The sequence below is a fragment of the Cupressus sempervirens genome, chromosome 7 (genome assembly GCF_028749045.1).
Source record: "Cupressus sempervirens isolate cs-2001-9-10 chromosome 7, ASM2874904v1, whole genome shotgun sequence".
Taxonomy (NCBI): Eukaryota; Viridiplantae; Streptophyta; class Pinopsida; order Cupressales; family Cupressaceae; genus Cupressus; species Cupressus sempervirens.
The window spans coordinates 484,891,642-484,906,111 of record NC_143124.1 but is presented as its reverse complement, the minus strand read 5'-3'; positions in this window follow the sequence as shown (position 1 = coordinate 484,906,111).

The window sequence follows — 14,470 nt, the reverse complement described above, 5'->3', positions numbered from 1 at the left end:
CACTAAAATGACTTGGAGTTGACAAAATCCACTTCTAACTACATTCGTACTACCTCTAACATTCAACCAGTTCACATTTTATCTGAAATCAAATCTAAACTGTTATACCTAAATGAAACTAAAAATTGGGTATTTGAGACAAAAGCTTTCGTATCTCAAGTAGGTGGCTTCTTGTGCAAAAACAAACCACAGAAATGGAAAATTTGTTCTCTCCAAATTTTGATGATATATAATAGTCCTATGTTTGCTCAATGGAAATGCCTAGAGAATCAAATTGAAAACTAGGTTCCTCTTATGACTTTCAAGACTACATTTTAGCAAATATTTAAAAATTTCCCAAGGTCAAAACTATATGTTATAATCTTTTTTTATTTAGAACATGTCTATGAATGATTTTCTAAAGAAAAATAATAAAATATTTGATTTTCCCATTCTTGCCCATTCTTGCTCCATCATGTATTTTGTTAGTACATTTTGATTTATCCATTCTTACCCCATCATGTATTCTATGAGTACTTCTACCACTTGGGTGTCACATGGCACCACCGAATTGGTCCTCATTCTACCATGTTTGACTAGGTCTATTACCACATGGCAGTCTCTGATTGGGTTACCATATCACCATCCTTGTTAGCATGGTTGACATGTCCTCATGACATAGCAACATTACAACATGTGGCACCTCCATCCATGTCACTACTTTGTCATCCACCTTGTAATCCATGCCACATCACTATTTCCATGTTACTAACTCCTATCACATGGTGGCTTGTCATTATGTCAACATCAAATCCTAGGTCAACCATGTCACTAGCGACAAAGTGATGTCATGACACCTATCCAACCTTGCCACATTATTGCCTTGATTTCTATGCCCATTGTGGAAGCCTCTACCATCTATCATTCTATAACTCATTTGATTGCTTCCACATGTCATCTTTTTGTCCGTCAAATAGGTCTGGGTCATTGTACTACATTATCATTTCCAATTTGCATTTTGGCTCAAAATTTCTCTATGTGATCCAGCTGACCAAGTGGGCCCTATGTGAGATTATGGCTTCAGAAATCATTTTTTCCTTTAGACAATATGGTAGTGAGTCATCATGTATTTAAACATTATAAAATCTACTCACCCATTTAAAGTGGGACTAAACAATTGAGTAATATTTCAAATGACATGGCCTCTATGATACTTGATCTTCCCATTTGACAAATTATGGTCTTCTCAGTGTAGTGCTTTAGCCTCCTTTCCAAATGTTCCCTTTATGCACTTGTGTCAAAATATGAAAAATATAAGAAGGAAACATTTGTATATAGATAAAATATCATGCAACAGCCTTGTAGTTCATGGATTTTATGTTGGCCCTTCTTACATACCAACATGGTGTCCTAGTACTGTGACTATTGTTCAAAACTCACCAAGTGATTATGGTGAATGTCAATGGTAACAATGATTTCTCTTAATGTAGACAATTTGCTTATCTGATTGGTAATCATATAGGCTCTGTTGGCTCCTGATTTAATAGTGATTACTATTACCAATAGAAAACAAAATTTATTAAACCTAGAGGTAGCCAGTGCTCATATTTAGTATAATAAACTATCTCGGGGCCAACTGCATAAAGCACAATTGCTTCCTACACTTCAGGCTCTACAAGACAAAGATGGGAGTACCTTAGGGATTCAAATAATTTATTGACTCTTATCCCTCATCTATAGAAATAGAAGATGTGGTCCAATTTCTCTAATAAATGTAATATAAAGATGAGATACAATTGCTAACAATAACCAATAAATTTTGACAGATAGATGGTGACCACCCTTATACACTTGATACACTATTTGCTTGATTTAGAGTTGAATATAAACTGGATACATGCAACAAAGTTTACTTCATTTTGTCTCTAATTTATTTGAATAGCACCTTATACATTGTTACACAAAGTCAAAAAATAGTAGGGGATCTAATTCAAATAACTCGTAAATGAATTTTGTTAGAGTAACTAATTAATTAATTGTTAATTATTTATTCTATTGCTTAAGCTTACTTAGGTAAATACATTCATTAATTAGTTGTAGTCTAGGAGTTAGTTATAAGTTGTTGACAATGTGGGAGTTTGTTCTCTCCTAAGTCATACTTATCCTCTCACATTGTTCGAGGATTTTCCATCTTATGTGGATGTATGCTTAGTTGTCACACTTATCTCTTACCATCTTCTAGCTCATTCTAGAAGATTCCTGGAGCTCTTTATATTTGGGCTCCCTCATTGTATTTCACATCACTTCTCATTGTAAATACATTTTTCCTTGTGTTTGCATATTTTCTCTCTCATGTCCATTTAGGGTTTTTCTCTTGCTCCATGCTCTTCCTTCCTTAGCTTCTCTTTGATAGGTTTTTGCATACAAGTGATCTTGGGCATCTTCAGAGTTGGCTTTCATCAACTTCAACATGGTATTAAAGCCTCCCTACTGTTGTTTGGTTGAAGATTTTAAAGCTGTGATTTGGAGTGACAAATCGTAGTTTGTTTATGCATTTTTCTTCAAATTGGGGGAACAACAATTTTTCAGAGCACTTTCAGCCCAAACGAACATTGCCATTGGATCCAAAAGGCCATTTGCAATCAGGATTCATATAAAGCTTGTCAATTTTAGAGATAGAGCTTCGGGAGGCAATTTTTTTTAGCTTGGGCCCTTCTATATGGTCGTACGGACGATCTGCGCACTAAAAAATAAAAATAAATTATTTTGAGCTCAACCAAAGCACCACCTGCACCTTGCTACACCACCCGAGCTACTCCTAGCCCCCTCCTCCACCTTTTCCCCACTTCTTCGATGGCGCCACTAGTATCCTCATTGATTTTTGCCACCCTCCACCAAGGAGCCACTTCCATTGGTGGTTCTGCAGTCCGCCACCTATCCCAGTCACTTGCTCGTGTAGATAGTTACGTGGAGGGGTCATCTACGTCAGCATGCTAGTCAGCACTTAGTCAGCGCTCATGTGGGATTTTTGCCCAGTCATAGTGAACCTGAAGGTGACACGTGGCACTTTTCCATGTGGACCCTGCCACGTCATCTTATCTGCCATGTGGCATCCATGTGGCCTTCTTTTTTGTGGCAATGGCCAAATGGCTGTCAAATTTAATTTAGCTATTTGTTTATGTCAGCATGACATCATCAGCATCTTAGCCCTTACACCTCTCTAGGGTCAATTTTGGACCTACTTGTGGTTTTTTGGCCATAACTTGAGCATACAAAGGCATTTTTTCGATTTGAAAGAAGCGCCAAAAAGATGGTGTTGAGACAGAGACATTGGTGCAGGTATTTTTAGGTTTTGATGCATTTTTGTTGCCCGTTTTTTTAGTTGAAGTCCAAAGTTTTGTTTTTGACTCTTGCATCCATATCTTTTGTGTCCCATGTAAATTTTTTGAAAACTTTATATTTTTGGAAAGCTAGTTCTGTCACCTTTTTAGAAATGTGGTATTTTTTCTCTTTTTTTGGCCCATGCTCTTTCTATCATATTTTTTACATTTTTGCTATATGATGGATATCTCGAGTGTTTTAGGCTCGAGGATCATTTTCCTGGCATAGTTTCTCTTGTTTTAGGCTGTACTATGTTTTGTATCAACTTGTTTTCAATTTTGATCATTGTAACTATCATTTTGAAGCACTTTTATGTATCGCACTGAGATAAAGTGCCACTTTTGTATTTCAAGGGTCATGAATGTTGTTCTTGAGTCAGTTGTACTTGCACTATTTTTATAAAGCACCATGTGGGATAGTTGTTTGTTGTTTTAGGCCTTCTCCCTTTGTCAAGTGAGTGTCCCTTCTATGAAATTAGCCCCATGTAGTGTTAGTTTGGCCATGCCTTTATAGGTGTTTGTACCTCTTCCTCTCTCGTCATTCTTGGTTTGTCTGCAGGAGACTTTGGCCCACCTTCTCAGTTGCCTATCATCTCACCCCGTCTGCATTAAGGGGGGGTTATGCTGTTGTTCTAATGCATCCTTGGTTTGATGGTTCATTAGTGTGAACTATGGATTTAGTGGTTGATCCTATGTACAAGGTGATTGTAGTGGCTGGCTACCTATGCATTTTGGTGAGATGGATCATCTACCATATAGACACACTCGGTTCATACCTTCTTCTTCCATGGAGGTTCTTTAGATCAACATTCTAGCAGATTTTTGCAGCTTTAGCTTACTTCGGTGATGCTCTTCATGATCACTCCTTGTTCCTATTTTAGGGAACATTCCCCTAGTTGGAGGCTTCTTTAGTTCTTCACTAAGTTACCTCTTTTTGGGAGAGGGTTTTTCCCATGTGGTTTTCTCTCTTTCCCCATTTTCAGAGGTTGCATCTTTTGCATTATACATGGGTACCTAACATGGCCTCGTTGCCGAGACCCATTATGCATTTTACATTTTTTTCTTGTTTTGTGAGCTTAAGGCATTTCCCTAAGTTGCACTTAAAAGGGGGTGTCAGAGTAAATAAATAAATAATTGTTAATTATTTATTCTATTTCTTAAGCTTACTTAGGTAAATGCATTCATTAATTAGTTGTAGTCTAAGAGTTAGTTATAAGTTGTTGACAATATGAGAGTTTGTTCTCTCCTAAGTCATACTTATCCTCTCACATTGTTCAAAGACTTTCCACCTTATGTGGATGTATGCTTAGTTGTCACACTTATCTCCTAGCATCTTCTAGCTCGTTCTGGAAGATTCTTGGAGCTCTTTATATTTGTGCTCCCTCATTGTATTTCATCTCACTTCTCATTCTAAATACATTTTCCCTTCTGTTTGCACATTTTCTCTCTCATGTCTATTTAGGATTTTTCTCTTGCTCCACACTCTTCCTCCTTGGCTTCTCTTTGACAGGTTTTTACATGCAGGTGATCTTGGGCATCTTCGGAGTTGGCTTTCATCAACTCCAAATTTTTTTATCAAATGTAATCACCAATTCCCATTTTTATGAAATATCCCTCTTATAAACTCATAGACCCTACTTATTCATTGATGCACTTCCTTAACTCCTTGAATTAAAAGAAAGAATAGAATAAATATACAACCTATCTAGATTGCATTCAATCAATTAAACCTTATTTAACTAATCTCAAAGTAAAAAAATTTCATAAAATGGGGATAGAGATTGATAACATTGATGTAATGTAATTACCCTTTTTTATTATCCTTTGAAAAGAATGATAAAATAACTAATAGAAATTCACTAAAACTAAGAATATCTTGCTAACTCTATCATTGATATGAAGACATCAGGAAATTACAAATCTTGAAGATAAACATAGAAAAATACACATAAAAGTGGACTGACTATACTTTTGAATAAGGCAAAAATACAAAATTCACAGACCCTTTCTTTGACCTTGGGATCTCACTTATATAGGGTGAGATGCTATAAGCTTCAGGTATAAAGAATTGACAGGTATCCTTAAGAATTTTTTTTACATCATTACTATCATAACATAAAAAGAAATGTGCAACAAGAAAAACTTTACATCATAACGCCTTTTGATGGGACCATTTTCTATTACATATTTTATTACATTTCTTTGTGATTGAAAATTTTTGATGATTGACCCTACTATTGTTTTTTCTCCTCAGAGGTTGTAGCAAATGGGATTGATTATGACATATCTGGCTTTGCCTGATGTAGACTTACATCCACTTGAGGACATCCATGTATATCATCATGAACTCATAGACAACAGTTATATCTATTTTCTCTTTTGCCAAGTCATAAGTCTGGATTTCTATGCTAGTAATTGCAATTGGTTGCTCACCTTTGTCCTCTTCTTCTTTTTGATCTGTTACTGATGTATCAATTATCTGTACCTCATTTTGTTCCATTTCCTCATCATCATCATTAGTTTCAACATCTTCTAACTATAGATTATCATGTTGTTTCTTAATCACATTTTCAACCATTTTGTCAATTTGAATAAATTCTTGTTTTAAAGAATCAAAGAATAACTAGACTTCTACAATTTCTTTAGTAGTAGCTTCCCAGCATGCATTTCCTCTCTCATTTATGACTCTATTCATCATTAGAAAAAATATGTCATCTAATTCTTGGGTCCATTCCTCCTTACTTTTTAATTTATTCTTTTTACCTAAAGCATGTGGAAACAAATCAAATTTAATACTCTTGTACTTATCTAGGTAATTGACAAGTCTCCTCTATAGCTCAACTCTTTTATCATCAAATTCTAAAAGATTGTTGGCAACATCATAAGTTCTTTCTATATGATCATGTGATAAATTGATGACAAAAAACCATAAAGGTGGCCTCTTTTCTCTTCTTACTCCACTTGTTGACAATTGGTTTCAAGGCTTCATCATTTGCCTTTATTTCATCCCATACGTTTACTATCTTTAGTAATTTCTCATAAAATGAGGGCCAATCAATTTTATCAAATAAATACATGAGGGCTTTTCTTAGCTTATCCTCATATTGCACATTCAATTCTACATGTAATGCCCACAATTTGCACTTTTCTTCTTCAAAATATTCTATAGTATAATATTGTGGCCTTTGTGGTGTATCAAGAATCTTGATGAGAGGAGTGGATTTAAAAGGTTCCACTAGTGGGTGAGGGTAAGTGATTCTTGGCCTAGTGGATCTTCCCATCACTTTATTCTTGAGTTCAATTTGTCTTTGAACTTCTATATTGTATGCATCTAGAACCTTTTCATATCTATCTTGCAACTCCAACTTTTACTTTTCATCTCTTAAAGTTGTGGCTAAGGTAAAGTGGGTTGTTCCAACACCTAGATGTGTAGCTTCTACACTAGTAGTTTCATCAACTCTTTTCACAATTAGGTTGCCTATCAATCCAGTATCATCATGTTGGGAAGAACCAATCTTAGATCCTTTCCTTTCTAACCAAATGACCAATGTAGCCTTGTCCTCACTAAATTTGGCACCTTTAATTTCTTTCTTCCCTTGATCCTCTAAACTCATTTTTTCTGCAATAGAGTTAAAAACCAAAGTAACTATGATTTCCCAATTGGGAAGAAACAAAACACTAGATGCCTTTATCATTTGTCTCTCTTCCTTAGGGGTCATGTTCTTAAATTCTTGCATCATCTCTTCCTTTATCTGATTTTGCACATCTACATCCTCCATTTTTGGATGCTCTATTTTTAGCTTATTGCATCTTCTTTCAAATATTCCCATATTTTTTCTCCAAAAAAATTAGTAGGAGGCTCAGGATTTGACAAAATTGTGATCAGAGATGAATTCATGGCAGGCTTATTCCATCATAGGATCCAACTCCTTTCCTCTATAGTCTACCACTATTAACTCAAGGCTTGGCATTGGAGTTTCCTATGTATTTAACTCTTCTATCTATGCTTGAGTGATGAACACTCCCTAGGCTTGAGATCCCAATTGCTCCATCCACTCCCTAGTAAGTTGTTCATCTCCTAATTGCAATGGGGACTATGTGGGTGAATATTCCTCAATTTGAGGTGTTTGTTCCTTTATTATTTTTTGCCTCTCAGGCAAGGGATCATCAGGTCTTTCCTCAAGAACTACACTGGTTGATCCCGTAATCTATTTTCCTTTATCAAAAAATATTCTTTTTATTTTGGATCACATTGTAGCCAGGTCATTTTTGAAAGATCAACTACCTTGATCCTACTATGAGAGTAAAAGATAACCTTCTCATGACCTCTTTGGCTTTGTCTGGAAAAGAATTAATAAAAAATAATTTCTTTTCATTCATGACCTGCATGATTTTAGGAATAGTAGTCATGAGTTTATTTAATCTATCTACCTCTATTTTTACATTAGCAAGAGGGTTGTAATTGTTATCAAAACAATGGATGAATTCCAAAACTCTAGAATAAACTCTCCATTTCTCCTTCTTGATCTCTTGCTCTTGCAAAGGGAACTGATTCCTTATTATATCCTCATCGAAGTAAGGTTCATGTTTTATAGAGTCAACTTTAGCCCTTAGTCTAAACATATAAAAAAATCCCTCAATATCACAAAAGCGAGGATGAGACACAACCATCTTGTACTAGTCTAGAAATGTATACAAGAACAACCAACTACCTTTTGTATTATGAAATGGTGGGCCATAGTGCAAGTGGGAAAAATTGAGCCTCTATTTCTTCTAACTAAATATGCCTCCTCCAATCCCCCTAACTACCACAACATCTTAGCTATCTCTACCTTCAAACGCACCTGGTAGGGAAACACATGGGGAGTCCCTTGGTAACCATAAACCCTAAAAATAGTTGAAATAGAGTATGGTATGATATCTACCCAATTATGTGATACTTTCAAATCAGAAGGATTATCCATGGTTATGACAAAATCCACCAATGCCTTGGGAATTCTGGGATTGTCCCTTAATATGAGGCATCTTAGCCTTGATGCAAAGTACCTATCAAACTTGACAAAATTGACCTCCCCTACATCATAGGTCATGTTTGCACTCCAAAACTAGACTGGTAGATCTTCTTCTCCATACTTTCAGTTTAAAACCATCCACTTTTCAAAATATGTAACCCCCTTAAATAGGAACATGTGCATTAACAGTGAATAATGGGCAAAAGTTTTTTCTACCTTATCCTTCACAATTCCAGAAAACTCTATATGAATTTCCTCTGCTAAGTAGGATGTAAATCCAAAAATAATAACACCAAAAGAGGAAATTTGAATTAACATATACATACATTTTACTGGCATAAAACTTTCCTCATCCTCACCAAAAACCCTACATAGAGTCATGTATATTTCTATGGCAATAGAAGTGAAAAATTCATTTTTTAAATGCTCTTTAGTAGATTTGAATTTCTAGTTGTACCTATATGTGCCCTTAGTGCACCCTGCCTAATCATATCCTTCTTAGACAAGTATTCTTTCTCTAGTCCTGGCAGGTCAATGGGTACATGATAATCTAAAAGTGGTTCTAGACCAAAAACTTCTCAAATTTCTTCAAGATTTATTCTAACCAGGCATTCACCATCCATTCTTCTCACTACCCTAGATACTGGGTCATAATTTTGGACAATGGCCATTAGCAAGTTAGAATCCATAAAAACACTAGGGACCGCTAGTTTTCCCAAATCAAAATTCCAAATGTTCCCATGAGGAGAAAACAATTTTCTTTTTGAGAAGCATTTCTTAAAAAGATGGAGCCTTATTTTAGTAGTGATGACATCTCTAACCTAATTCCCTCTATCATACAACCCATCTACAATCTTGAGCCTAGGGTTTGTAGAAATTAGCTTTTCCATTTCGGAAGACTCATTTGTAGACTCAGGCAATAATTTAAGAAGGTCATCATGTATATTTCTACTAGCATAATCTACATTTCTTAAGAAAACATTCTTCAAAGGCATGTTTACTTAGTAACACAAAAATAGAAAAACTCTTCACTTTCTAACATATTTGGATACTTACTTGGCTCTTCACTATCCTTCTTGAAATTCTACACAAATGGTGGATACTAAAAATCTTTTGCAATTTTAAACATGTGAGGGATAATTCTTCAATTGGCTCTTAGCTCTTTGTAATCCTAAAATTCATTTATGTAGAGAAAAACTAGTGAAGTTTTGCAATATATCTCTAGTTCTAGTTTGTACAAGGAGCCTTCAATTTTCATAAATGAACTATAAGGAGAAATAGGGTGGAAACACCTTCTAATTTGAAAATACACTTTAAATTCTGAAAAATTTGATGAGCAGGGATAAAATTGTGAATGACATATTTTTTATTTCTAGGTTGGTAGTCAACCTAATCAGGTTTCTCCACATAGGCTTTTCCTTCCACTACTAGCAACTTGTTCTAGCCCCATTGGCACTTGTCGACACATGTCACATTCTCCCTATGTTTTTATGCATAAACATTGAGAAACTTCTGCATACGACGTAGGGATCATCGTTGATTCATCTCTAATTTGATGATGTGTATTTCACAAAGGTTTTAATGCAACTATGGTGGCTCCTTTTGTTTTTTCCTTGGTCACCATGTCATGCAAACTAAACATCGAACAAGTTTCCATACTGAGAAGATGACCACCATTGATGTATATTCAATTTGATGACTTTAATCATCATGTATCTTTTTATGAGTGTAGGTCCATGTAGCATGTGACATCAGGTTTCCTTTGACATGCTGACATAGCCACTTATAGTTGTCAACCCTTTGGGAATTTCCCTTTTGAAATCAAGTCCCATCATGTTTTAATTCATGGGAAGTCACCATGTTGCTACTAGAAAAAATATCATAATTTTTTGTGGTGACATAGTGACCATCATATTTTCAATGAAATCTAGTCACTGAGAAAATAACACATGCACTGATTATAACTATTTTTATTGCTCTTCTAATGCATCTGATAGTCCATTATGTGGACATGGTTCATTAATGATAGGTAGAACTTTTGGTGCCATATTCACTTTTGGCCAACCATGGTTTCCTTTTGTGAGAGGTTACCATGTTGTTCCTAGTGAAACTCTTACAATTTCTAGTGGTGACATAGCGAACATCGTGACTTCACAAAAAAAATGGCATCATAAAACAAAGCATGTTCTAACCAGTATCTCTTTTACAGTACTTAACATTTCTAAAATCCTATCATGCTGCCAAAATTTAGAAATAGTAATTAAATTCTTAGTGCCCATCTTTTGGAATTAGATCTTACTGTGTTTCTATTTTTTGATGGTTTTCATGTTGCAAAGGATAAAAACCTTACAATTTTTGGTAGCAACGTGATGACCACTATAGATCTAAAAGAAGATCTGACAGTAGGAAATATTTTGGGGAAAAATGAAGCCAAAAATGAAAAACTTAAAAAGCTTCCCGAAAGTATATACCTTTTTCAAAATGATTTTCCCACTTGATCTTCAATAGTAAAAGCTTACGACTCAAAGGGTTTACTTAGGGCACAAAATTGGTTTTTATTAGGGTTTTTGTTAAGATTAACCAATTTTGAAAAGACCAAACCATAATATGTAGAAAATATATAGATCTATCTAATTTTTGCACATATTTTAGGAAATTTTTTTGCATTGTGGAAAATTAGACCATCAGGCTCCAAGATCACTGGTTTTTCCTCTCAAAGCACAATCTTTCAAACTTGTGTTACCATCTGAATAACCTGTTGCACATGCTCTTGTATTGTTACCAAGGAAATTTTCACATTCTACATCATTAGAACATTATCTTACCCACAACTAGGCCTTGTTTATGTAGAAAATGGCATCTTATTTGGATGCATTCTATGGCTTGTGCCAAACATAGAATCTCCATTTCATGGAGAGAAAACCCATCACTTTTTTCTAAAGAGGAAAGAATGTCTTATGCAAAACATGCCCAAACAAATCACCAGGCTTTGTGATTACTCCATGGAATGTCAACTATATGTTCTTCCTCTCTTTGAAAGGTGCTACTTGTTTGTGGTTGAAACTCACATGGCCCCTCTTCTCACTCTTTCCTACTAGCTATTCTCCCTTGTTGTCCATTTTATTTTTGGTTAAGGCATTATACACTCTCCTTATGCAAGAGGAAAGAAAAAAGGAGCTACATAAGCTCCAACAAAGTTTATGGGAAAACAACCACACCTTGCATAGAAATATCTACACTCCCTTAGGTCTTTCCAAGTCCCTCACACATTTTTCATGGCATTTGATATGTCTTATCAAAATACAAGCAATGTCTTTTTCCATGGAGCCTCCTACTCTTGCCTTGCGATGTTTGGTGTTTCAACTACCTTGGATTTTTCTTCCTTAGGCATGGACATTCCATGTCATAAATTCAAGTTAAAAATGTCGAGTCCTTTTTCTATTTTGGTTGAGGATTAGAGAAACAACCTCTGGAAAGAGCATGTTGTGGATTTTTCCTATGTCATGGATGAATCCTCCAGTCCTTCTTCATATAATGGGATACTTCCTTTTATTTTTTTTAACATGCCATGTTTGGTGTTCTTTCTTGTGCTACTTTATTGCTTCTAATGGGTGTCACCCATGAGGTTGCACAAATGCTTGTTTAATGGTTTCATGGCACAAGGCACTAACTCCACTCAAGAATCATGCCTTATACATTGAAGAAAACAATAATTATTCTTGGCTTTGAAACCTCGGCAAGGACTCATATTTGTCTTCATTTTCTCATCATCCAAAATCCATTAGGTGGAACCAAGGCTTCAAATAAGAGAGTGTACATGAATGTTACATGGGATTAGATGAGAGAGCTTATAAACATAACAGTCTCATTGGCACATACATCTACTAAAGAAGGTGTGTTTCTCTTGGATGTTCTTTAGCCCAACCTAGTGGCTATTGAGGCATAGGAAATATAATCTCATATGAAACTAATATGAGTGATCCAAATATGGATCATGCACATTTCATTTTATCTATAATAAGATAAAACAAACTACCATCTATGGCTTTCCAAAAATAAAATCATAGCTGACTAAAGTATTTCAACTGCCCCATATGTCAACCAATCTTAATATATATTCCTCTTTCTAGAAACATGGCTTCTAAAGTTTGTTTGGACTTATGAGATAGACTTCATGCTTTTATTCAATTGACTCAACACTACCTTTAGGCAATCTCCATAATGAAAAATTATAATCAAAGGAAATGATGGTAGATGTGAGAGCATTGTAAGAGAGTGCCATGTATGTATCTTTGTACCATACACATACACAAACATATAGCCTGTCCCAATTATTTTCCAATTGAAATCATTTGGGAGTCATAGAGCCTACAATATACACCATGGATTATCAATCTGATAGCATATAGTTGGGCCCCAAAGCAGGTCTACCTAAAAAAGAGTTTGAATTGAAACACCTAACATCTTGTACTGATCTAACAAACAAATGGAAATGATTAAAATCAAATTCAAACATTGGCTCATGATAATTTTTAGCTCAATTTTCCACCTTTTGCAAACTATTAATTTCATGCCAAGAGGTCCTCTAACTAGCTTTAAAAATTGATGAAAACAATTGACTGGGCTCTTAAAACAACCATGCTACTTCTTTGTTCCATAATCTCTTACCCTATCAAATCTCAATCCATGATGACATTGGGTTCAAAAGATATTGAACATCAAACTTGCTTTCATGAAACTCTCTACAAGAAATCATGTCATAAAACCATAAATTGCATTTGATTTTAACTTTGAAAATAGGTCAAACTAACACTTAGGGGCACAAAAATTGGGGCATTAGTTCAATGTCAAGAGGAGAGTATAAATTTTGGATTTGAGCTCATCACAAATACTAGGGCACATTTGGTGAGCAGTCAAAGTGGGCAACTTGGATTTGCAAAACTAGGAACACTAGCGGAAAAGTGATTTTTGCAAATGGAATAGACTTGGGAAAGTGTGCAGACAGATTCATCAAGGCTTGTGAACTAACACACTTAAAGTATTTTTAGAGTAGAATAAAATGGTACAATCTATTTAGTTTAGGCAATCATGGATTCAAAGTTATGACATCTGAAATAGGAGTATTGATCAATCTATACTTCTTGAAACCAGAAAAATATTAGAAATTACATTTGGAATCATGTTAAAAAACTAATCAAACAGATTTTTTATAGGCTCAAATTTGAAACATAGTAATTATTTGACCTCTAGAGAGTAATTCAAAACAAATTTTATCATTATAGTCAATTGGGTCAAAGTTATAACTAGCCAAATAGGGCATCCCATAATTCTGAATAATTTACATCAACATGACAACAATAAACAACCGAATTTTAGGGATTCAAAACCTAGTCACAAGATCTTAGAATGACTTGAAATCTGAAACATAGGTTTTTTGATATGCACACTAAACACTCCTAAAGAAACGAGTCATGAAACATTACCGAGTGCAAGATATTCACATGCAAACTAGGCTTCCTGTCATTGTTTGATAGTTAGGAAAAAATGTAGAACTAAATGTTACTCAATATGAAACTTTGTTGAATGACTTGGAATGAAAATTTAGCAATTTAAGACACATGCATACAATGAATTCAAGTTGTTACAAACATTAAACACATTGTAGGCCTAGAAGGGGTAGTCAAGTACACATGCATTAAAAGCACTTCTAATGGCTCAAAATCTTGGAATGGTACCCAAATTGTGAGGGCGATTTTGAGTCTCATCACACCTTAGATATATTATAGTTTTTTCCAAGTTCCATAGTGCTTACCTAGCTTTAGAGGCAATACATAACGTAAACCAAGTATAGTAGTGGCTAGCAAGCTATCTAGCAAAAGTAATGAAAACTCTAGTGTTAATCAAGCTCTGTAGTGTTAACCAAGTTCTACAATGTCTATCGAGCTCATAGTATTAATGATATAAATCTAGTGTTGACCAAGTCATGCAGTGTTAACTGTGTAATTCTGTTGCTACCTAGTTTCTTAGTGTTCATTGAGTCACATAGTGCTAACTGAGTTTGAGCTACTTAAAGTGATTAGTATGGACTGACCCTCAACG